Source organism: Pseudophryne corroboree, chromosome 4 (assembly GCF_028390025.1).
Source record: "Pseudophryne corroboree isolate aPseCor3 chromosome 4, aPseCor3.hap2, whole genome shotgun sequence".
NCBI classification, from domain to species: domain Eukaryota; kingdom Metazoa; phylum Chordata; class Amphibia; order Anura; family Myobatrachidae; genus Pseudophryne; species Pseudophryne corroboree.
Window position 1 is genome coordinate 304,239,713 of NC_086447.1, and position 24,991 is coordinate 304,264,703.

General features: G+C 43.5%; 1 protein-coding gene across 1 annotated transcript in view; it reads left to right on the forward strand.

Moving 5' to 3' along the window:
• NLGN1 (neuroligin 1) overlaps positions 1–24,991 on the forward strand; it is a 934,735-nt gene that overhangs the window by 255,014 nt on the left and 654,730 nt on the right. The gene's annotated exons all lie outside the window — the stretch shown is intronic.

Below are 24,991 nucleotides of genomic sequence, written 5' to 3' on the forward strand. Positions count from 1 at the left end.
TCCATAATTGTATATACCACCTAACCGTGGTTTTTTTTTCTTTCTTTATACATACATACTAGTTACGAGTATACTATCTCTTTATCAACCAGTCTATATTAGCAGCAGACACAGTACAGTGCGGTAGTTCACGGCTGTGGCTACCTCTGTGTCGGCACTCGGCAGCCCGTCCATAATTGTATATACCACCTAACCGTGGTTTTTTTTTCTTTCTTTATACATACATACTAGTTACGAGTATACTATCTCTTTATCAACCAGTCTATATATTAGCAGCAGACACAGTACAGTGCGGTAGTTCACGGCTGTGGCTACCTCTGTGTCGGCACTCGGCAGCCCGTCCATAATTGTATATACCACCTAACCGTGGTTTTTTTTTCTTTCTTTATACATACATACTAGTTACGAGTATACTATCTCTTTATCAACCAGTCTATATATTAGCAGCAGACACAGTACAGTGCGGTAGTTCACGGCTGTGGCTACCTCTGTGTCGGCACTCGGCAGCCCGTCCATAATTGTATATACCACCTAACCGTGGTTTTTTTTTCTTTCTTTATACATACATACTAGTTACGAGTATACTATCTCTTTATCAACCAGTCTATATTAGCAGCAGACACAGTACAGTGCGGTAGTTCACGGCTGTGGCTACCTCTGTGTCGGCACTCGGCAGCCCGTCCATAATTGTATATACCACCTAACCGTGGTTTTTTTTTCTTTCTTTATACATACATACTAGTTACGAGTATACTATCTCTTTATCAACCAGTCTATATTAGCAGCAGACACAGTACAGTGCGGTAGTTCACGGCTGTGGCTACCTCTGTGTCGGCACTCGGCAGCCCGTCCATAATTGTATATACCACCTAACCGTGGTTTTTTTTTCTTTCTTTATACATACATACTAGTTACGAGTATACTATCTCTTTATCAACCAGTCTATATTAGCAGCAGACACAGTACAGTGCGGTAGTTCACGGCTGTGGCTACCTCTGTGTCGGCACTCGGCAGCCCGTCCATAATTGTATATACCACCTAACCGTGGTTTTTTTTTCTTTCTTTATACATACATACTAGTTACGAGTATACTATCTCTTTATCAACCAGTCTATATTAGCAGCAGACACAGTACAGTGCGGTAGTTCACGGCTGTGGCTACCTCTGTGTCGGCACTCGGCAGCCCGTCCATAATTGTATATACCACCTAACCGTGGTTTTTTTTTCTTTCTTTATACATACATACTAGTTACGAGTATACTATCTCTTTATCAACCAGTCTATATATTAGCAGCAGACACAGTACAGTGCGGTAGTTCACGGCTGTGGCTACCTCTGTGTCGGCACTCGGCAGTCCGTCCATAATTGTATATACCACCTAACCGTGGTTTTTTTTTCTTTCTTTATACATACATACTAGTTACGAGTATACTATCTCTTTATCAACCAGTCTATATATTAGCAGCAGACACAGTACAGTGCGGTAGTTCACGGCTGTGGCTACCTCTGTGTCGGCACTCGGCAGTCCGTCCATAATTGTATACTAGTATCCAATCCATCCATCTCCATTGTTTACCTGAGGTGCCTTTTAGTTGTGCCTATTAAAATATGGAGAACAAAAATGTTGAGGTTCCAAAATTAGGGAAAGATCAAGATCCACTTCCACCTCGTGCTGAAGCTGCTGCCACTAGTCATGGCCGAGACGATGAAATGCCAGCAACGTCGTCTGCCAAGGCCGATGCCCAATGTCATAGTACAGAGCATGTCAAATCCAAAACACCAAATATCAGTAAAAAAAGGACTCCAAAACCTAAAATAAAATTGTCGGAGGAGAAGCGTAAACTTGCCAATATGCCATTTACCACACGGAGTGGCAAGGAACGGCTGAGGCCCTGGCCTATGTTCATGGCTAGTGGTTCAGCTTCACATGAGGATGGAAGCACTCAGCCTCTCGCTAGAAAAATGAAAAGACTAAAGCTGGCAAAAGCAGTAGCACCGCAAAGAACTGTGCGTTCTTCGAAATCCCAAATCCACAAGGAGAGTCCGACTCCAATTGTGTCGGTTGCGATGCCTGACCTTCCCAACACTGGACGTGAAGAGCATGCGCCTTCCACCATTTGCACGCCCCCTGCAAGTGATGGAAGGAGCACCCGCAGTCCAGTTCCTGATAGTCAGATTGAAGATGTCAGTGTTGAAGTACACCAGGATGAGGAGGATATGGGTGTTGCTGGCGCTGGGGAGGAAATTGACCAGGAGGATTCTGTTGGTGAGGTGGTTTGTTTAAGTCAGGCACCCGGGGAGACACCTGTTGTCCGTGGTAGGAATATGGCCGTTGACATGCCTGGTGAAAATACCAAAAAAATCAGCTCTTCGGTGTGGAAGTATTTCACCAGAAATGCGGACAACAGGTGTCAAGCCGTGTGTTCCCTTTGTCAAGCTGTAATAAGTAGGGGTAAGGACGTTAACCACCTCGGAACATCCTCCCTTATACGTCACCTGCAGCGCATTCATAATAAGTCAGTGACAAGTTCAAAAACTTGGGCCGACAGCGGAAGCAGTCCACTGACCAGTAAATCCCTTCCTCTTGTAACCAAGCTCACGCAAACCACCCCACCAACTCCCTCAGTGTCAATTTCCTCCTTCCCCAGGAATGCCAATAGTCCTGCAGGCCATGTCACTGGCAATTCTGACGAGTCCTCTCCTGCCTGGGATTCCTCCGATGCATCCTTGCGTGTAACGCCTACTGCTGCTAGCGCTGCTGTTGTTGCTGCTGGGAGTCGATGGTCATCCCAGAGGGGAAGTCGTAAGACCACTTTTACTACTTCCACCAAGCAATTGACTGTCCAACAGTCCTTTGCGAGGAAGATGAAATATCACAGCAGTCATCCTACTGCAAAGCGGATAACTGAGGCCTTGACATCCTGGGTGGTGAGAAACGTGGTTCCGGTATCCATCATTACTGCAGAGCCAACTAGAGACTTGTTGGAGGTACTGTGTCCCCGGTACCAAATACCATCTAGGTTCCATTTCTCTAGGCAGGCGATACCGAAAATGTACACAGACCTCAGAAAAAGAGTCACCAGTGTCCTAAAAAATGCAGCTGTACCCAATGTCCACTTAACCACGGACATGTGGACAAGTGGAGCAGGGCAGGGTCAGGACTATATGACTGTGACAGCCCACTGGGTAGATGTATGGACTCCCGCCACAAGAACAGCAGCGGCGGCACCAGTAGCAGCATCTCGCAAACGCCAACTCTTTCCTAGGCAGGCTACGCTTTGTATTACCGGTTTCCAGAATACGCACACAGCTGAAAACCTCTTACGGCAACTGAGGAAGATCATCGCGGAATGGCTTACCCCAATTGGACTCTCCTGTGGATTTGTGGCATCGGACAACGCCAGCAATATTGTGTGTGCATTAAATCTGGGCCAATTCCAGCACGTCCCATGTTTTGCACATACCTTGAATTTGGTGGTGCAGAATTTTTTAAAAAACGACAGGGGCGTGCAAGAGATGCTGTCGGTGGCCAGAAGAATTGCGGGACACTTTCGGCGTACAGGCACCACGTACAGAAAACTGGAGCACCACCAAAAACTACTGAACCTGCCCTGCCATCATCTGAAGCAAGAAGTGGTAACCAGGTGGAATTCAACCCTGTATATGCTTCAGAGGTTGGAGGAGCAGCAAAAGGCCATTCAAGCCTATACAATTGAGCACGATATAGGAGGTGGGATGCACCTGTCTCAAGCGCAGTGGAGAATGATTTCAACGTTGTGCAAGGTTCTGATGCCCTTTGAACTTGCCACACGTGAAGTCAGTTCAGACACTGCCAGCCTGAGTCAGGTCATTCCCCTCATCAGGCTTTTGCAGAAGAAGCTGGAGACATTGAAGGAGGAGCTAACACGGAGCGATTCCGCTAGGCATGTGGGACTTGTGGATGGAGCCCTTAATTCGCTTAACAAGGATTCACGGGTGGTCAATCTGTTGAAATCAGAGCACTACATTTTGGCCACCGTGCTCGATCCTAGATTTAAAGCCTACCTTGGATCTCTCTTTCCGGCAGACACAAGTCTGCTGGGGTTCAAACACCTGCTGGTGAGTAAATTGTCAAGTCAAGCGGAACGCGACCTGTCAACAACATCTCCTCCTTCACATTCTCCCGCAACTGGGGGTGCGAGGAAAAGGCTCAGAATTCCGAGCCCACCCGCTGGCGGTGATGCAGGGCAGTCTGGAGCGACTGCTGATGCTGACATCTGGTCCGGACTGAAGGACCTGACAACGATTACGGACATGTCGTCTACTGTCACTGCATATGATTCTCTCACCATTGAAAGAATGGTGGAGGATTATATGAGTGACCGCATCCAAGTAGGCACGTCACACAGTCCGTACTTATACTGGCAGGAAAAAGAGGCAATTTGGAGGCCCTTGCACAAACTGGCTTTATTCTACCTAAGTTGCCCTCCCACAAGTGTGTTCTCCGAAAGAGTGTTTAGTGCCGCCGCTCACCTTGTCAGCAATCGGCGTACGAGGTTACATCCAGAAAATGTGGAGAAGATGATGTTCATTAAAATGAATTATAATCAATTCCTCCGTGGAGACATTGACCAGCAGCAATTGCCTCCACAAAGTACACAGGGAGCTGAGATGGTGGATTCCAGTGGGGACGAATTGATAATCTGTGAGGAGGGGGATGTACACGGTGATATATCGGAGGATGATGATGAGGTGGACATCTTGCCTCTGTAGAGCCAGTTTGTGCAAGGAGAGATTAATTGCTTCTTTTTTGGTGGGGGTCCAAACCAACCCGTCATATCAGTCACAGTCGTGTGGCAGACCCTGTCACTGAAATGATGGGTTGGTTAAAGTGTGCATGTCCTGTTTATACAACATAAGGGTGGGTGGGAGGGCCCAAGGACAATTCCATCTTGCACCTCTTTTTTCTTTTCTTTTTCTTTGCGTCATGTGCTGTTTGGGGAGGGTTTTTTGGAAGGGACATCCTGCGTGACACTGCAGTGCCACTCCTAGATGGGCCCGGTGTTTGTGACGGCCACTTGGGTCGCTAATGTTACTCACACAGCTACCTCATTGCGCCTCTTTTTTTCTTTGCGTCATGTGCTGTTTGGGGAGGGTTTTTTGGAAGGGCCATCCTGCGTGACACTGCAGTGCCACTCCTAGATGGGCCCGGTGTTTGTGTCGGCCACTAGGGTCGCTTATCTTACTCACACAGCGACCTCGGTGCAAATTTTAGGACTAAAAATAATATTGTGAGGTGTGAGGTATTCAGAATAGACTGAAAATGAGTGGAAATTATGGTTTTTGAGGTTAATAATACTTTGGGATCAAAATGACCGCCAAATTCTATGATTTAAGCTGTTTTTTAGGTTTTTTGGAAAAAAACACCCGAATCCAAAACACACCCGAATCCGACAAAAAAAATTCGGTGAGGTTTTGCCAAAACGCGGTCGAACCCAAAACACGGCCGCGGAACCGAACCCAAAACCAAAACACAAAACCCGAAAAATTTCCGGCGCTCATCTCTAGAAATGAGTGGAAATGAATGTTATTGAGGTTAATAATACTGTAGGATCAAAATTACCCCCAAATTCTGTGATTTTAAAAAATCATCCAGATCCAAAACCAAAACCCAAAAGGGTGGTTTTGGCAAAACCAATCCAGATCCAAAACAACAGCGAGGATCCAGATCCAAAACAAAACACAAAACACGAAAAGTGCCCGCCGCACATCTCTATTATTATTATTATTATTATTATTATTGTTGCTATTATTATTATTATTATTATTATTACTACTATTTAATAGTTAATGGGAAAGCTACACTTTACTTTTCTTTGATGTGCTTATTATTCACTTCCTTATACTATTTAGAAAACCCATGGCAACCGTTTGGCAAACCGGATTGTTTTTCATTCTCCTGTGTAACCCTAACTTGATCTCCAATCACTAACATAGAGACGCACTAGTCAACTTATCAGTGAAGCTGTCCACAGCTGTCTTCAATATCAGTGTCAGGCTGATTGTGCAGTGCTGGGCAATGATGTCACAGCCCAGCACCAGTTTATATTAGTGTCAGGCTGATTGTGCTGTGCTGGGCAATGATGTCACAGCCCAGCACCAGTTTATATCAGTGTCAGGCTGACTATGCTGTGTTGAGCAATGATGTCAAAGCCCAGCACCAGTTTACCAATCTGACGGGAGCAGAAGATGCCAATCCCTTGTGCAGAGCTGTGAGGTACCTAGGTGCAGCAGTGGTACAAGGTCTGAGTGCTGGTGGCAACAATCCATATTTACTGTAGATCACAGCCCACCAATTGAGTACTAGGGACTTAGGGTAACAACATTGTACTCAATATTCACACACATCTCACTGTGTTTTATTATACTTTATTGACCCTATTTCAAGTTCCTTCATATTCTTCTATCCGTGCTCAGATGCATACAGTACATCTAGTAGGATACACACTCACAATACATATACACACAGGGCCTGAGTCACACGCACTGCATATATTCATGCACGTGGGCAATGTTTTTCAAGTACACCTGCATCTAAGTTAATAAAAAGCCACACAGGTTTATGGCCCTCATTCCGAGTTGATCGCTAGCTGCTTTCGGTCGCAGCGCGGTGATTAGGTGAAAAAGCGGCATTTCTGCGCATGCGTATGGGCCGCAGTACGCACGTGCGAAGTACCTTCACACAAAACTATGCAGTTTTACACAAGGTCGAGCTACGCTTTTCTGTCGCTCTGTTGATCTGTGAGTGATTGACAGGAAGTGGGTGTTTCTGGGTGGTAACTGACCGTTTTCTGGGAGTGTGCTAAAAAACGCAGGTGTGTCAGGTGAAAACGCAGGCGTGCCTGGGGAAACGGGGGAGTGGCTGGCCGAACGCAGGGCGTGTTTGTGACGTCAAACCAGGAACTAAACTGTCTGCAGTGATCGCAAGCTAGGAGTAGGTTTTCAGCTGCTCAGAAACTGCATGAAAATTTTTTCGAGCAGTTCTGCTAACCTTTCGTTCACACTTCTGCTAAGCTAAGATACACTTCCAGAGGGCGGCGGCCTAGCGTTTCCACTGCTGCTAAAAGCAGCTAGCGAGCGATCAACTCGGAATGAGGGCCTATGTGTCCCACTGTGTGAGCATATACAGTCTCTGGGCCGATTGAGACGCACAGTCTCAGAAATGTGCTGGGTGTTCCTGGGCGGCGACTGGGAGGTGGCTATTCAGATTCATTGTCTGATGGGCATGCTACGGGAGTGTCACAGTATGTCACACAACTGGTTGTGAATTTAGATGCTTAATCACTTACATTGGAAGCAAAACTCTGAGAGAGATTCTGCAACTACCATGGGACTGATGCAAATTGCATCCGATGGTTACATCAAAAGATGAACCAAGCGGGATTATTGCATCTAAAGACCCACAAGGTGGACTTCCCAGTCCTGGCACATGTGTATAATGCAAGGATGTACACCAGTAAATGGCTTATACTAGTATTAGCATAAAGTCACTGTGCAAAAGATGTAAACATAGAAGTAACTGCGTCCGGCTCAGAATCATACACTGTTCTGGGCCATTACATGGTAATACCTGGCTGTATGATCAGTGGATGCTTGGCATCTATCTTCTCATCACCTTACACTGCGATAGAACATATGCATCTAAAAAATTGCCTAAGCCGACCCCAAATGTCCACTGTACTTACCGCAACCAGCCTAAACTATGAATGCTGATGTCTGGATTTGATTGTTGGGGAATCATTATACAACGAAAAGTTAACGTGTGTCTTGATGCACTGTAAATTACTCTTCACAAGAATGTATCCATCTGTCCATATTGAATTGCTATAGCAGACAGCATTTCAAGCATCTATGCTGGACATAAATGTCTCCAATTCTAAATGAGCTTTAAGGTGTTAAAAAAATAACAAAAAGTACCATCTCAGCTAGTCCTCCTGGATAACAAAAGGTTATTGCAGAGACACTAGTATGCTGCTTTTGCACATCATTATTTAATCATTTTTCTCTAATTAATTGCATATCATAAATATTGTGGACTGCATTTGTATTTTATTGTATTGTAATTGTGGACTGAATTAGGGCTACCTTAATTCAATTCATTTATTTTATGTAGATGAGATATGTTGGGAACCCAGACTACAGATATTTGTAGCACTGGAGTGAGTTTGACACAGAGGAGAAGGAGTAGGATGAGTGGAGCGACAGATGGAAATGGGATCCTAACTGTTCCTCTCTTCCGATAAGTATCAATGAAACAAGTGTGAATCAGGAAGAATTCTTCACAGCCTCCTCAGTGAAAGTTATTTTCACTTGTGTACAAACTCTACAGAAGAAATATCACTTTTTTCGACCTGATCCATTTAGCACAGACATTATGTCGGGATGCAGTTAGAACACTGGCACTCAATATAACAGTGCTGGAATCCCGTCACGCGGTCAAAATGCCAGTGCTGGGACTCCAACATCACTTTAAAAAATTGTTAGAGATGTGCAATCACATTTATTTATGAAAATGGCATAACTATCATATACAGTAGTTCTCAAAAACCCGCAGAGTGCACTTGTTACCTTAGCTAATCTTGCTTTTCATCTGGAACATTTGAACCTCCGTGCCTGTACTGATGTTGTAAAGAATATTTTGTTGTACAAATTTCATTATACTTTAATGTCATTTTGCAGAATACTGTGCTGCTGGGCAGGAGCATCTAAGCAATTAGCACACAAAGGCACATTTAGAGAGCAATTGCTTGTTCACGTTTTAGCCCACTTAAGGTAAATGGGTATAATTGTAAACACTTCAGGGCATATCTTCAAACTGGCGCCTGCATATTATATATTTGACATACAGTATATGCCAAAGTGTCTTACACAGTAGGTACACATCCGTATCTAGAAGATTTATCTGCAGTTGTCACAGTAATTGTGATTCATTTTAATGCTACGTTATGGCAATACATTAAACAAAAAGTTGTAAAGCGCAACGGAATATGCTGCGCTATATAAGAAACTGTTAATAAAATAAATAAATAACACTTTTCAATTCTGAAATCAGTGAAATCTTGTATAAATACATTGCAGATAGTTGGGAACTACTGTACATCATGAACTATGTAAAATAATTTGTTTAGACATTACTCTACCCCTTATATGGGAATATACAGCAATGTCATATTTAATCCCATTTTTCTCCAAATTTTGATCCCCTTCAATTTGCTTATAGGGAGAACCGTTCCACTGACGATGCAGTTTTGACTGTCTAACATCAGGCGCAGAACCACTTAGAGAAGAAGGGAACATGTTAGAATTTTATTTGTGGATTTTAGTTCTGCTTTTAAAACTATAATACCAGTATCTTTGGTCTCTAAGTTTGTTTTTATTTAGGCCTAAACGGGTTTGTGTGCAATTGACTTTTACATTTTTTGACCGACAGGCCCCAAGTGGTTAAGTTAGGTAAATTTGTTTCCATTGAGGTTCAATTAAAAGCTGTTGCACACGGGGATGCGTTTTGAGCCCATTATTATATTCCGTATTTACACGTGACTGTTTTTCAGCCTTTGGGGGGAATTCAAATGTTCACGCGCCCCATTTAAAGTGATGGGAGATAGAGGTACGATATTCAAATGGCCCCTGTTATCGCGTTAATCGCACCCAGTACAGTCGGGTTTAGGTGCGCAAAGCACATAAACCCGACTAAACTAACGAGCGCGATCGTGAAGAGACCCGTTTGGGCGCCCAAACGGATCTCTTTACGCGCATTTTAGCTCACTACCTCCGGGGTTAGCAAACTTAAATGAACTTGACGCGCCCGTCTGCAGTAATATTAGAAAACAGCCGGCGGCCGCTATCACTACCGAGAGGGGTGAGAACACATTTGAATCTGTTAAAGTAGTGAAATTTGCTGATGACATGGCTGTTGGTTTGATAAGTGATAATGATGAGGACGCTTACAGTCATGAGCATACATCCCAACTTTTCAAGATTCGGAAGCGGGACCCCATGCACGGCAGAGCCGCCCCCGCCACCAAAAGGGGTCGTGGCTACATAAAATGGGTGTGGCTTCCTATAAAGGGGGCATGGCCTTACAAAAATGCTGTAATTGCAAGCCACGGCCCCCGTTCTCGTCACTATGGGGGCATGGCCAGCGCTCAGTGAGTTACTGGCATGCCCCCAGTACCACTGTCTCCATGAATAGACGCTGTGCGCACAGCGTCTATTCACCCTGCTCTGCAGCGAGTGCAAGAGCCTCTCAACTGCCCCCCCCCCCACCGCGGGACACTGCTGCCCGCGGGTGGGATAGCGGGACAGTCCCAGAAATACGGGACTGTCCCGCGAAAATCAGGACAGTTGGGAGGTACGGTCATGAGGGTCTTACATTTTTAGAATAGAGTAGAAAACACTGTTCCTAAATACATCTAAAACGAAGGAGTTGGTAATTGATTTTAATCGAGGTAGTCGAAGACCGTTATTTCCTGTGATCTTGGATGGCATACCAATTGAGGAGGTGGATTCATTTAAATTTCTGGGCATTTATATTTCCAATGATTAACTTGGTCCCTAAATTGCACCTTCTTAATTAAGAAGGTGCAGCAGCACCTTTTTTTCTTAAGGCGACTTAAGGCTACCTTCTTGATCATAGATATGCTGGTTAAGTTTTATCGCAGTATAGTAGAGAGTGTTCTGATTTATGGGATTACAGTAGGGTATGGGAACTGTACTGTAGCTGAGCGGATTGCCTTAGAACGTGTGGTCAGGACTGCAGGCAGGGTCATTGGTGTGTCCCTGCCGTGCATGCTTGACCTTTATAAAAAAAGAGTGATAAAAAGAGCTAGAAGCATATTGGCAGATCCTAGTCATCCAAATTACTTAGTTTTTTAAATACAACCGTAGAAAAAAAATCTTTTTTTTTTCCCAACATCTGTCCGTGTATTAAATGGTCAAAATGAATTGGGTTAAGTTTGAATGAAATATGTTTAGTGCTTGTTTAACTGTACAGGATGTTTATTTGTTAATTTCATTGCTGTTATGTTAATGACAAATAATAAAGTATCGTATTATTTTTATTAAAATAAGAGAAAAAGGGTGTTTTCACACTCTTTAGAAGTTTAGTGTTACCTAAATTTACTAATGGGCAATTCGCAAAATTCTCCTCCAAGCCCTTAAATTCACATTTTTGTACACTCATGGGGAATCTCAGGGGAAGGGGGCCAGCCAACGGCAGCAGCAGCAGCAGTGGTGGCACATGAAAGGTCACAGTCTCATGGTACTTTTCATGAAAAACACCCTGAGAACTGTGGCGACAGGATTCGTAGGGACAGAACTTTCCTGGCATGCGATAAATGATACAGTGTTGCAATATAGTCAATTATCGCATTGCTGATTTTTTGGCAAATTTATCACATTCCATCCGTATCTGAGATGTGCATTGTGATAAATATGCCCCGTAGTATTATTATTATTATAAATTTCTATTTTAATAGTGTAAGTTTCAGACAGTATTCATATGTGTGTGCTATATTCGTATCTGCGACTTTATGCTACTACTGCAACAAAACCGTTCCTTGGTGTGTCCTTAAACGCTACCATTGCAACTTGCAGCAGCTCAGTGGTAGGTGCAGATGCTCCATCTGAGTATGGCCTCTAATGTGAGTGATGAAACGTCTGTGTACACAACCACTTTCAGTGACCTACCTGCAGCAGTCCCATGAAGTGCAGTATCTCTGTGCATCTGCTTTGCCACCCCCCTGTAAAAGCCCAGAGGGGTGGCTAAGCAGATGCACGGTTGAATAGGTTTCTAATGCATTTCAGACAATGTGCGCCTCAGTCAGTACAGTGACTCTGTGCGCCAACAATCAGTATAGTGTCGTGACTTAGATGCATGTGGAGTAGAAAAACATTGCTCCACTGCGTCCAACTACAGAAGTGCATGTGACTCAGACTCAGGCCCAGTTGGTGCCCGCAGGTCACCAATATACTAACAGTAGCACTTCTCTACTGCACCCTAAGCAAACCACGTCAATTTTGAGTGCTCAAAGTTAAAAGTTTTGACCAACCTAATGATGTCACACGCAGCACTAGCATTCAGCGGGTGTTCACTAAGGATCTCAATATAATGACTATTAATGTACCTGCTGACTCAAAGCACACAACAGAGACCAGACCACATAGGGCTGGGGCTGAACAACCAACTTTAAAAAATTATAAAGCAAAAGACTGATCTTTTCAGTCATACCAGCCATCCTGGAAACTTATTCTCCATGCTGGCTGCTTTTGGTTTTTACTGGAAAATCATGTCTGCAAATATGTATGCATTATTTCTCACCCCAAAAAAGTTTGTTATGTTTTTATAAGTAAATAAATTCCTATATATGTCACCATGTAACTGAAAAATATTTATTTCGGCAAATAATATGTGAAGATTGTTTTTCACTAAATGTCTGCTGTTTACAATATTTGTAATGCAGAAATTGAAAAGCCTTCCTTATCTGCCCCCTGTGTTGTTGCACAAGGTAAACTGAGAATATAACGCACAATGTAGCCTGTCTATTAGCAGGTGTTACGTTTCCATGTGCAAAAGTTTGTGTACTGACCCCGTTAAGTGTTGCAGCACAGCTACTTTTTAGGTTCTTGAGCGAAACATTGATACTAGTGAAATAGAAATGTCCTAAGTGGTTGCTAACAGTCAGGATCCCCAGTGAGGATTCATGAATAGATGCTAGCTAGAGTAGGGGATTGTTAGAGCCTTTTATCAGCGATTGGACATCTATTTTGAAAACATTCAGTTTCCATATGTTAATGTGCTAGATGTCCTACAGTCGTTGTGTTTGTTGCTCTCATAGCCTCTCACCTGTCCCTTTCCTTTTACGGTATTGTTTTCCACTCTGTGCCAATCTATACAGATAATTAGCTGCACTTTTCCTCTTTTCACTGAGTGTTCTATTTTCATTCACTGACATGCATTGCAGCCTAAAAGGTTTATTTCAAAGTCTTTTTGGGTAAGAACAACTGTTCTACTGTGGTTGTAATGTTCCCTTTTGATTTCTTGGGAGCCATTATGTTCAGCTTACAAATTGCCTAAATGTGACAAGAAAGCTAATAAAAGAAGGAAAAGCACAAAAAAAAAAAACACATACTATGTCAAAGCAGTTCTAACTCCATCTCGGTTTGACACCATTATCGCTTTGTAACATCTGGTCACTGAAAGTGTATATCAGGGTGGCCTTCCTAAATGGCCGATTTCTGAAATACATAGATGTAACACGCGTGAGATTGTCTTTTAATGTTGTGTGATCTGCAGCCATTGCCCATGGAGTTTGATTTTTTAGTGTACTGTTAACATTAACACCAAACATTTGAAACGTTTTACTTGCACTATCATTGGCTAAAATAAGGTTTGCTTTTGCAAAGTTCCACCATGGATGAAGAAATTAAAACAAGTTTAATTTAAAATTGTACATTGAAGCCTATTTAAAAACAGTTTATTTAATGTGTAATCTTTTGGTTTAATGGGATGGAGTCTTACAAACACCTGTACATTATACTGTGGCCAATATAGTGATAAGTGTACACCGTGTAGGGCCTACAGGAACAAATTACCTCAATACCCAAACCCCACAGCCCAGTGGATTTTAAAAAAGCCTTAGTTTGTTCCATGTTGGACCAGAACATCTAGAATAAGGCATACTGAACATTATGTTATGGTCCTCCTGTCGTATAGGGGTAAATTTACTAACATTCGTATTGTGGCCGAAATTAAACTCAGCTAATTACGAACATACTTGTCTTTTTGTTTTGTTTTTAAATATCAGCAAATTACTAATGTCCCGTGTTTGCTGGTTGTGTGTTTTCTGATGGTGTATGCATACGTGTTTGGCTGCTGTGATTGCCAGCAGCCAAACACTGCCGAACATGAAGTCTGCACGGATCAGGGTCCCCCTCCTAAGCATAACCAGCCCCGGGCTCTTTGAGCTGGTCCTGGTTCTAAAAATAAAGGGGGGAAATTGTGTGAGATCCATCTCTGTATTTAAATAACCAGCACCGAGCTCCACTAGCCAGGGAGATAATACCACAGCTGGTATACTGGTCCCTGCAGCTGTAGCATTACCCCACCCCCATGTAGTTAGCGCTTGGCTGTGGTTCCCTGGGGGAGTGGGATCCCCCTCAATAAAGGGGTCCCCCCTTAAGAGCAACCAATGGCCATAGCTGAAGCCCTGGCTATCCCTGGCATTTGTGGGCTGTGGATGCTGAGTTGATACCATTTGAGTGTAAAAAATAGAATAAATATTGTGTTTTACTTTTGGAACTACAGGTCCCAGCAAGCCTCCCCTGCATGCTGGTACTTGGAGAACCAAAAGTACCTTGGCTAAGTACTCCTGAGCTGTCACTCAAGTGGAGCCCATAGCTTCTACGGGAAAAAATCCAGGTATCCATTATGCCATACCATCACGGAGGCATCTGATTGGCTACAAATGTATACTGTAGCAGGACAATGACCCCAAATATACAGCCAATGTCATTAAGAACTATCTTCAGCATAAAGAAGAACAAGGAGTTCTGAAAGTGATAATATGGCCCCCACAGAGCCCTGATCGCAACATCATCAAGTCTGTCTGGCATTACACGAAGAAACAGAAGAATTTGAGCAAGCCTACATCCACAGAAGATCTGTGGTTTGTTCTCCAAGATGTATATATTAATCAGTCAATATATATGTATTAACTGATTAATGCAAGTGGTAGATTACTTAATTTTTTTTTTATTTTAAAACTAGTACGGTCAAAAAGTGCTCCAAAATCGTCATCCTATTTTATGCAGGTAGTTGTAGGAGGTTTTTTAATTTTTTTTTATTTTGTGTTGTGCATTAAAGGCTCTTCCCTTTTTTTCTCTGTTATTAAACATTTATCAAGTAAAATCCTGGATTAAATACTTATTTGTTTCTAAAAAGTCAGTAGTTGTAAATACATTTTTTTAAATTATACATGAATTATGTACTATGTTACTCCTTTGATAATGTTTTGCTATATAGGGAATGATTCTACAAAATCTTTCCTCAAACTCTCTTATTACATCTTGTGCCTACACCAAGGACGTGGATATCTGCATGCAGTTTTGCAGTCTACTGTGTTTAGAAAAGATTTTAGCTGGGGCCACTTGGTGCAATCTGTTTTCAGTATTCAATGTACAGTGGTATCTGACTTGGAATTAGGTGGTAAACCTTTTAGGCCTGAACCAAAAACTCGTAGTGGGACTGATTCCGTACTCCTTTACATATTTTAAGAATGCCCATCCAATGTGATTAATTTAAGATAATAACAAAATAATAATAATAATAATAATAATAATAATACTTTATTATTCAGTTACAGTATATAGTACATGTGAGAGGTATCCTGGAATAAGTTCCCCAAACAAAGAAAATGTGTTATTATGTTTAGAAATCTCATGATAACAGACAATTCCAATAAAATTATTCTTCACAGTATCATAAAATATTGTATAATAGTATGCATAATATACATAAAAATGCTAACTGGTACAAAATAAAGCATAGTGGAGTACAGAGAGAAGCAGGCCAAGGACCTCCAGAATGTGGAGAGGTAAGATCATAAAAGATCACCGTTTCCAGAATCCATACAGGTAATACCCCTTTCAGACCGCAATATGCGGGGCGCAGGCCGGGAGCCTTACATGGGTGCTTCCCGGGTGCAACCCGTCTGAGCCCCTTTATCTCTGCTGTCCCCAGCCCGTCAGTGGTGACGCATGCGGGGGAGGTGCTTGGAGATCACATGATCTCCAAGCGCCACCCATCCAAACAGTGTGAACGGAAAATGGGTTGCATCAACCTGGTTTTCCCTTTCACACCGCACCATGACCCGGGTTGAAACCGTATTCAACCCTGGTCACTACCAGGGTTGAAATAATGGATCACTCGACTCTGGATATTTCCCCTGGGCCATTTCAGACTGCACAGCAACCCGGGTTACTGCACGCTCATGTCCAATAACCAGGGTTACAAGCTGGCGGTCAGCCTCCTATACTATCCATGTCCAAATAATTCCAAAAAAATGGAAAAATACCAGATCCAAAATGCTACAAGTTCCAAACCTTTCAGATATGGGATACTCAACCTGAATATAGTGCACTCAAAAACCATTTCTAAAAATGGCAACTAGTCAATAAAATCTAACTATGGGATTACTATTTTTATGTAATGTTTTCTGATTAATCTGCTTGATTTAGCCTGTAAATTTATATATAAGAAATTGCTAATATATAAAAGATTAAAAAAAGTTTCAAGTAAAATTTGAAATACCACCATTTAAAACATATGTAATCAACAAATTGTTGCCAAAGTATCACATTTGCTTCCAAAAACTTAGGGCAAAAGATATTTAAAAAAAAAATCCAAATATACTGTAAATTATATCTGGGCACAATTTTATTGCTCATAGCAATTTCTTGTTTTTGCAATTAAATGTTATTAAACCAAAAATAGTTGTGTTCAGAATAAATTGCATGTAATCTAACAGAAACATAATTTGCATTTGTAGAAGTAATTGTGTTCATAAAAAAAAATACCATTGCTTCCAATCCTAAATTATCGTCAATCATACTTTTAAAGGAATGTGATGTCAAGAGAGCATAAATAATAATGGTTATATGACTTAAGCTTTTTTTTTAACTCTATGATGTTTATATAATGTAATTCATACAAACTGTCTTACCTTAAACTGAACAAATTGTCTGCATACTGTATTGTGATTTGTGGAATCAATCCTGGGAATATTGATCTTCTTAAAATGTTTCTCCAAATATATATGTATTTTAGAAAGACAAAAGATAATGCCTAAATATTAGTTACCCCAGTAAACCCAAATTCTTATTAGGTAAGATTCCAATTTTTAACTGTTACTCGCCAGACTGGCTGTCCTGTTACAAACATGTGCTAAGAACATCAGTTGAACTCCAAATTATATTGTAGCATTTATTATAATTGTTTTGGTCATTAGTATTCTTAGTGCTTAGAATGTGCACCTGCATTTTTATTTTTTTAGCATGGCACTACAAGTCACAGCGTGGTAGCAACTCTTATGTTGAAAATGAATGTGTGCAGTCCTACCAAAGGGTAATGGTTGTTGCCAGGGGTTTAATGTGCTGGGTGTGTAATGCTCATTGCCAAGGGGTAATGCTTTTTGCTAGGGGTTTCATGTGCTAGGTGTGTAATGCTCATTGCCAAGGGGTAATGCTTGTTGCCAGGGGTTTCATGCGCTAGGCATGTAATGCTTTTTGCCAAGGGGTAATGCTTGTTGCCAGGGGTTTAAGGATGCAGTGGCACCAGCGCTACTCAGCACTATACGCTCGGCTCCCAGCACTTCCTGGCTCTCAGACACTAGAGGTCAAGTATAACCTCTAGCATCTGTCTCCTCCATGGTGGCTGCCATTTTGGGAGGGACATTTACCAGATTGACATTCAAACGTCTAGTCCGCTTGTCAGTCTGTACTGATTTAGCATCGGCGCCCCCGCAGCCCTGCCCCTCCAAGCCACCGCAGTGGCTGCGGGGTTGTTGTTACGCCACTGGATAGCACCCACTTCCATCAAAGGAAGGTACAGTAGGTAAACTGCATTACAGTGAATTATGCAGGAACCTTATGGCTTAGAACACTATGGTTAACTCCTTTATACTAGTGTCCACCTATGCATACTGTTTTCCCTTACTAGGATTGAACATGGTATACAGAGTGGCCACGGAAAGTCAGAGCAATGGCTGCTGCTGAGTGTTGTTAAGAGGCTTTGGGGCAAATGTCCTAAGCCCAGGAGTGTGATAAAGTGGAGAGATAAAGTACAAACTAATCAGTTCCTAACTTTCATTTTTTTTTTAAACACAGCCTGTAACATAGCAGCTAGGAGCTGATTGGCTGGCACTTCTCTGCACTCTATCACTCTGCAGGTCTTAGTACATCTCCCCCGATGTCTTTTGACTTTTGCTGTGGCGCTCACTCCCTATTAGTCCTTGCTCTACAACTGGTCCATTCAAAAGAGTGTGTGAACCACTTTGTACAGGTTTTTTATCTTCTCTGCCAGTGGCCCATAGCTCATGGTTGATGGGATATGTATTATTCATTTTTAGCCTTTATGTTCATTTCATCAGCATGCTCCATAGTGCTATATAAATTGAAAAAAATACAGTTATAAAACAAGACTGGAAATTAACAAATATGCAAGTAGATAGAATGGACCTGACTGCAAGCTTACAATATATCTGAAAATACGAGATTGATACATTAGGTTACGGCCACAGACTGCAAATTTGTCTGGTCAGATAAGAATGGGAAATGTGGATAGTTGAATAATATGATCCAATCCCGTAGTTGGTTTGGGGATCTGAAAGTTGGACAGAGATAAATAGTTGAGATGAGAAATATTTATAGACCAGTTTTTACATGTTAGTTGATAGAGGAAGCAGAGTGGAACTAGATTCATAGAAACAAACACTCAGGGAGCGTGTTCATAGGTACGATGATAACTAGGATATGCCAGTGTGTTAATTACCTAGGAAATGTAGTGTTTGTTTGAGAAGTGAATGGTTAACTGTGTTAAATTCAGCAAAGTTCCAAGATAATCTTTTAGACTTAGCATTGATCATATAATTGAAAACCTTATTCCGGGTACATACTGTACTAACCAATGTGTGTACCCGGCAATATTGGCTGCGGTGAGGACCCGGTGGGGTGCTGGCATCGCAAGTGCATACACACTTGCTGATGCCAGTGGTAAGGGAGCAACGGCCAGGGGATCGATGGGGGGAGCGGGGTCTATGCCCTCGTTAACAAGGTCCTCCCTCATCTGAACTGTTCAGATGAGGGAGTGGAGTCGTTAACGTGAGAGCATGCATCGTTAACGATGTTGAGTGTACACACTAGATGAGATAGTAAAATATATTGCTCAGAATGGCCCTTCTGAGCGATATCTTTTACTTTCTCGTCTAGTGTGTAGGGGTCTTTAATTATTACAGAAATTGTACAGTATGGTACTGATTACAGTACCTTTTCTGCACATAGGGGGAGATGTACTAAGCAGTGATAAAAAGTGGAGAAGTGAGCCAGTGGAGAAGTTGCCCATGGCAACCAATCAGCATTGACGTAAAATTTATAATTTGCATACTATGAAAGTATACACAGCAGCTGATTGGTTACCATGGGCAATTTCTCCACTGGCTCACTTCTCCACTTTTAACACTGCTTAGTACATGTCCCCCTAAGTATGCGGTTAAAGTCAGTGGTGCAAGCAGCTATAACAAGCAATAAGTGACCCTACCTATACCCCTTTTCCACTAGCTCTTAGAAACATGGAAAATGCCCGGGGGCGCGCATTTACCCGTGTTTTGCCCTAGTGGAAAAGGGTTCCCCGGCAAATTCCTGGATCAAGTAATCCGGGAATCCTACCCGGTTAGCTAGCCGGGTTGAACACGTGTTCAACCCGGCTAGCTGTCTAGTGTGAACGGGTGCCGTATCGAGGCGACGCGGCTCCCGTTCACAGTGTATAGGGAGGACGGCGCTAGTAGACCATGTGATCTCCCAGCACCGCCCCTGCCGCATCAGTAGTAGCGTCACCAACCCGGCAATATGCCGGGTTGGTGAGCGCTGTTCAAAAGGGGCTGGAAAAGGGGTATTATTTAGTATAGATAAGTAGAGTTCAAGGTTTGAGAAGCACTTACCATCAGGCTCCTGGAATACAAAAGTTCATGGAGTATTGTCTATACATCCTCTCCATATAATCATTTAAACCAGAACCTATGCCCCTTTCAAACCATGGTTAAAAATCAGACGTTAAATCAATGTCTCAACCCAATCAAATTACACTGCCTGCCTTCGGTCCCTCATCATCTATCCTTACAGAATTGTGCATTTTGTATGGCAGATAGCTCAAGCCATCCACCAATCAGTGTGTGAAGATGTCCCATCTCTGTGATTGAAGGATGGCCAGAGCCAATATTCTGGCAGCACCACTGCCACTCGGAAGAGCCTACCCGTGCATGCACTTTATACTGTAATATATATAACGGGTCAGACCAGACTTTGAATTGTCAGAGTCGAGTGTGGTAACTAAAAATATTTCTGGCAAGCTGCATCTCCTTTAGACATATTTGTTTAATTATGCTTCCTGTAATCGGTACCCCTCTGTTGACAGTTTTATCAAACTGTAGAATGATAACATATTCAGTGAAAGCTGGTGGGTTACTGAAATGTCTAATATTATGAGAACTGTTGCTGATCCAGACCAGTGACCTGCTGTTGTTTATCTATGCCATTCAAGCAAAAAGTAATCAGCAGGTTTTTTTTTCTGAATCACATATAACAGAATATTATCAGTTGTTGGAGAAAGGTTAAGCAGAATATATAATAAACTCATTGAGGGTTTAGTCACGTCTGCTTTAGTTTAGGTCACTTGTGACTCAATCAGGATGGAAAGTGACAAGTATTTAGCTCTAAACCGCAATCATCTGTCTTCTTCATTTTCTATTCACTGACCTCAGTGAATTTTGTGTCTTTCATTGCCTGGAAGAAAAGAGTAATACAATTTCTTCCACATAGTTCAGTGTGGGCACGCAGCATCTAAACACACATGATATATAGCTATTATATCTAAGTAACTATGTACTTCATCTTTGCATTAATGGTTTACAACCAGTGAGATTTCCCTTTGTATTGTGAAGTGGAAATCGGATCTTTGTTGCTCCATAAATTTCATAATACCTCTCTATAAGATTTTGTGGTCTCTCCCTGTAATAAAATAGCCTAGCAAGTGTTCACGTTGAGCTCTGCTAGCAATCCATTAAGCACTTGAATGAAAGGTTGCAACTTTAACATAGATTTCCTGGCAGAGATGCTTGTACTTGTGCCACTTTCTAAATCTTACTTATTTGACTCGAATACATTGTCTGGATTCTGGCTGTTTTCAGTTTTCTCCTTATTCTTTTTTGTATAATCTGTCATCTATAGAATGACATCAGTAGATTTTAAAAGCTTAGCTATTGTATGTCTTCTCTCAGTAGGGAATTATTGTTTATTCATGTCAGAACCAAAACTGAGAACCAATTTGCATAAAAACGAACAACAAAGTACTTCTAACGACAGTAATATTATGAACATGAACCTACTGGATGACGCACACCAAACAGTGGAAAAACCCTACAATTAACCGGATTGAAATTGACCTCTCAAAGATTAAGATTACGTAGGATGCGAGGTGATAGATACTAAAAATATATTGTCAGTTTACAAATGACTTGAAGTTACAATAGCCCAATCTTTATATTCTCTAGTTGTCAAATAAAATGATTGTATAATAAGTGTTCTTTGCTTTTTGTAAAGCTATTACTAAGTCTGCTTGTACGGTAGTTTGCCTACAGACCTATTGCTGTCAAACTTACTCATGTTCATAATCTTCACCAGAGCCATTACAGGGTTCAAATGTGTCCCATGTCATCCCGTCCTCTGAGCACCAGATGTCATGAAGTCACTACGTCGCACTGAGGGGTTTTGGATGGCCGCACTGGTGAGTGCATTCTGAGGACACACCGATCAGCTGTGAAAGCTGCAGCTCTCTGGAGCATCTAAAGGATACTCATGTGTTGGTGCAGGAAAAATCCTTGCTGCATGGTGCCATTCCAGTTAGCCAGAATCAAGGACTGTGGGGTGGCAATGGTGCCACCCATAGAGCCCCTCACTCTGTGTTGCGGAACCCACAGCTCGTTGTAGGGTGTTCAGCACCCCCTGCAAACTATAAATTTGCACCCTCCTACAAATGGGAGAAGCAGTTGGTAACAAGCAGTGGGTGACCCCTGGGGAAAGGCAGTGGGTGACACTGGGGAGTAGATGACACTGGGGAGAGGGAGTGGGTAAAGCTGGGAAGAATTAGTGAGTAACAGGCAGTGAGTGATCCTGGGGAGAGGCAGTGGTTGACACTGAGGGAGGCAGTGGGTGATGCTGGGAGAAAGCAGTGGGTGATGCTGGGAAGAGGAAATGGGTGATGCTGAGGAGAGGCAGTGGGCAATGCTGGGGAGAGGCAATGGGTGACAGGTAGTAGGTAATGCTGGGGGAGGCAGTGGGTGATGCTGGGGAGAGGCAGTGGGTGATGCTGGGGAGAGATAGTGGGTGGTGCTGAGGAGAGGCAGTGGATGATGCTGGGGAGAGGAAGTGGGTGATGCTGAGGAGAGGCAGTGGGTGATGCTGGGGAGAGGAAGTGGGTGATGCTGAGGAGAGGCAGTGGGCAATGCTGGGGAGAGGCAGTGGGTGACAGGTAGTAGGTAATGCTGGGGAGAGGCAGTGGGTGATGCTGGGGAGAGGCAGTGGGTGATGCTGGGGAGAGGAAGTGGGTAATGCTGAAGAGAGGCAGTGGATGATGCTGGGGAGAGGAAGTGGGTGATGCTGAGGAGAGGCAGTGGGCAATGCTGGGGAGAGGCAGTGGGTGACATGTAGTAGGTAATGCTGGCGAGAGGCAGTGGGCGATGCAGGGGAGAGGCAGTGGGTGATGTTAGGGAGAGGAAGTGGGTGATGCTGAAGAGAGGCAGTGGATGATGCTGGGGAGAGGAAGTGGGTGATGCTGAGGAGAGGCAGTGGGCAATGCTGGGGAGAGGCAGTGGGTGACATGTAGTAGGTAATGCTGGCGAGAGGCAGTGGGCGATGCAGGGGAGAGGCAGTGGGTGATGTTAGGGAGAGGAAGTGGGTGATGCTGAAGAGAGGCAGTGGATGATGCTGGGGAGAGGAAGTGGGTGATGCTGAGGAGAGGCAGTGGGCAATGCTGGGGAGAGGCAGTGGGTGACAGGTAGTAGGTAATGCTGGCGAGAGGCAGTGGGTGATGCTGGGGAGAGGCAGTGGGTGATGTTAGGGAGAGGAAGTGGGTGATACTGAAGAGAGGTAGTGGATGATGCTGGGGAGAGGAAGTGGGTGATGCTGAGGAGAGGCAGTGGGCAATGCTGGGAAGAGGCAGTGTGTGAAAACTGCTAATGAGAAAACTGCTAATGATAAAATTGCATGCTGGGGCCAACCAGCACAGGGCAAAACTGCCCAGTATGCAAATGGCCAGCAGCAATGAGATCGCAATTCAGTTGCGATTGCATCGCTGATTAGTGGATGCCTCCCTGACTCCTCAGCCAGGCTGCGAAGGCAGGCACAGGGTGGCCATTTTCTAGGTCGCAGCAGCCAAGTATGATGTTACATGGCGACCCTGAACCCACCTCTGTTTCCCACACCATGCCCACCTAATGCCGCATCACCACCCCTATACCGCCCTGAGAACGCCTCTGCCTGTCAGTCAGGCAGAGGCGTTCACATAACTGAGATGCGATCGTATCTCTCGGCTGGTCCTGCGTGTGCACACTGCAGGGGAAAGCAGGGATATGCAATTGCATCTCAGTAGCAACTGCTACTGAATACCCCCGCACCCCCAATACCCCTTTCAGACATAAGTCAAAAACCCAGCACTTACCCTGTGCACAAGCACCGACCTAAGTTTTGGCTGTGTGTGAAAGTAACAAACTCAGGTTGATTGTCCCAGATCTGTCACTCACCAATCAACCAGGGTTATTCCCGGGATTTGCAACCTGAGTCCGTGACCTGGCTTATGTCTGAATAGTTCTACCCGGGTTTTTAGACCCAGGTCGTACCTATAATGAGCTCACTGGCGCTGTTTTGGGCTGACTGGACGGGGTGGGGCTACTTCACTACAATAGCTGTCAGAGCCTCAGCCAATCAGAGGACCACCTCCCTGCTCTCTGTCTGTCAGTGCTGATTTGTCTGGCAGGTTCTATGATAGGCTGCCGACTGGCAGTGGGTTCAAGCTGCTGCAGCTGTTGAAGGTGGGTGGAGCTGGGCTGAGAAGCCTGGCAATTTCTGGTAACCGTTAGTCAACTGTTTTACGTTGCCGGGCTGCAGAGAGTGACAGGCAGTCAGCGGCTATATGAGTACAGGGGCGAGAGGCTGCAGCAGAAAGGAAGGTGTCACTTATCCTATGCCTGCTTAGCAGTGCTGCTCACTCACCCACAGTAGTTGTTCTCATTCAGTGGTGGACCTGCTGTAAGTGCTGCCCTGCAGCCATCTAATACTGTAGATGTAGAATAAGACAGGATTTATGCAATATGCAGTTGGTACAGGATGCAGGATATCCAGTTGCAGCCATAAGTGCATAGGGATAATGCTAGTGCCTGTATATGCACATACATATGCAGTGGTGGGAGCGGGATGTACTGTATAAGACACAAGGCAGTAGTGACACAATGGTATTTATGGTCTCTCTATTGCTTTATACTGTACATTCTCCATTAGTAGGGACACTCAAAGGCAAGTCCTTCACTATAGATCAGGGCTGGCCAAACCAGTCCTTGAGATCTACCAACAGTTCACATTATCCAGACCATCTGGCTAGTGCACAGGTGTAGTCATTACTAATTAAGATGTGCTGCATTCATTCCTAACTGACAATTCTACAGATCTCCAGGAGGCCTGGAAAACATGAACTGTTGGTAGATCTAGAGGACCGGTTTGGCCAGCCCTGCTATAGATGATGGAAGGAGAAGAATGTGTGGAGAACAGCATAAGCACAGTAGCACAATTGCCAGGTTGCTCCTGCAGCAACTATGGGTCCTAGGACCCGATTCAGCATGGGTTGTAGTTGTGCGACAAATCGCACAACTACAAACCTTTACTCTAACATGTGAGGGGATGCCCAGCACAGGGCAAGTCCCGACTGCATGTTACATAGTAACATAGTTACATAGTAACATAGTATCTGAGGTTGAAAAAAGACACTTGTCCATCGAGTTCAACCTATTTGTGGTCTCCTATGCATGATGATTTGACTAAAGTTTCTGACTGATGCTGCTGTCAGCCGTTACATTTTATCCCTATTTATAGTAACTATAATGCATGACTATGCACCATACCCCTGGATATCCTT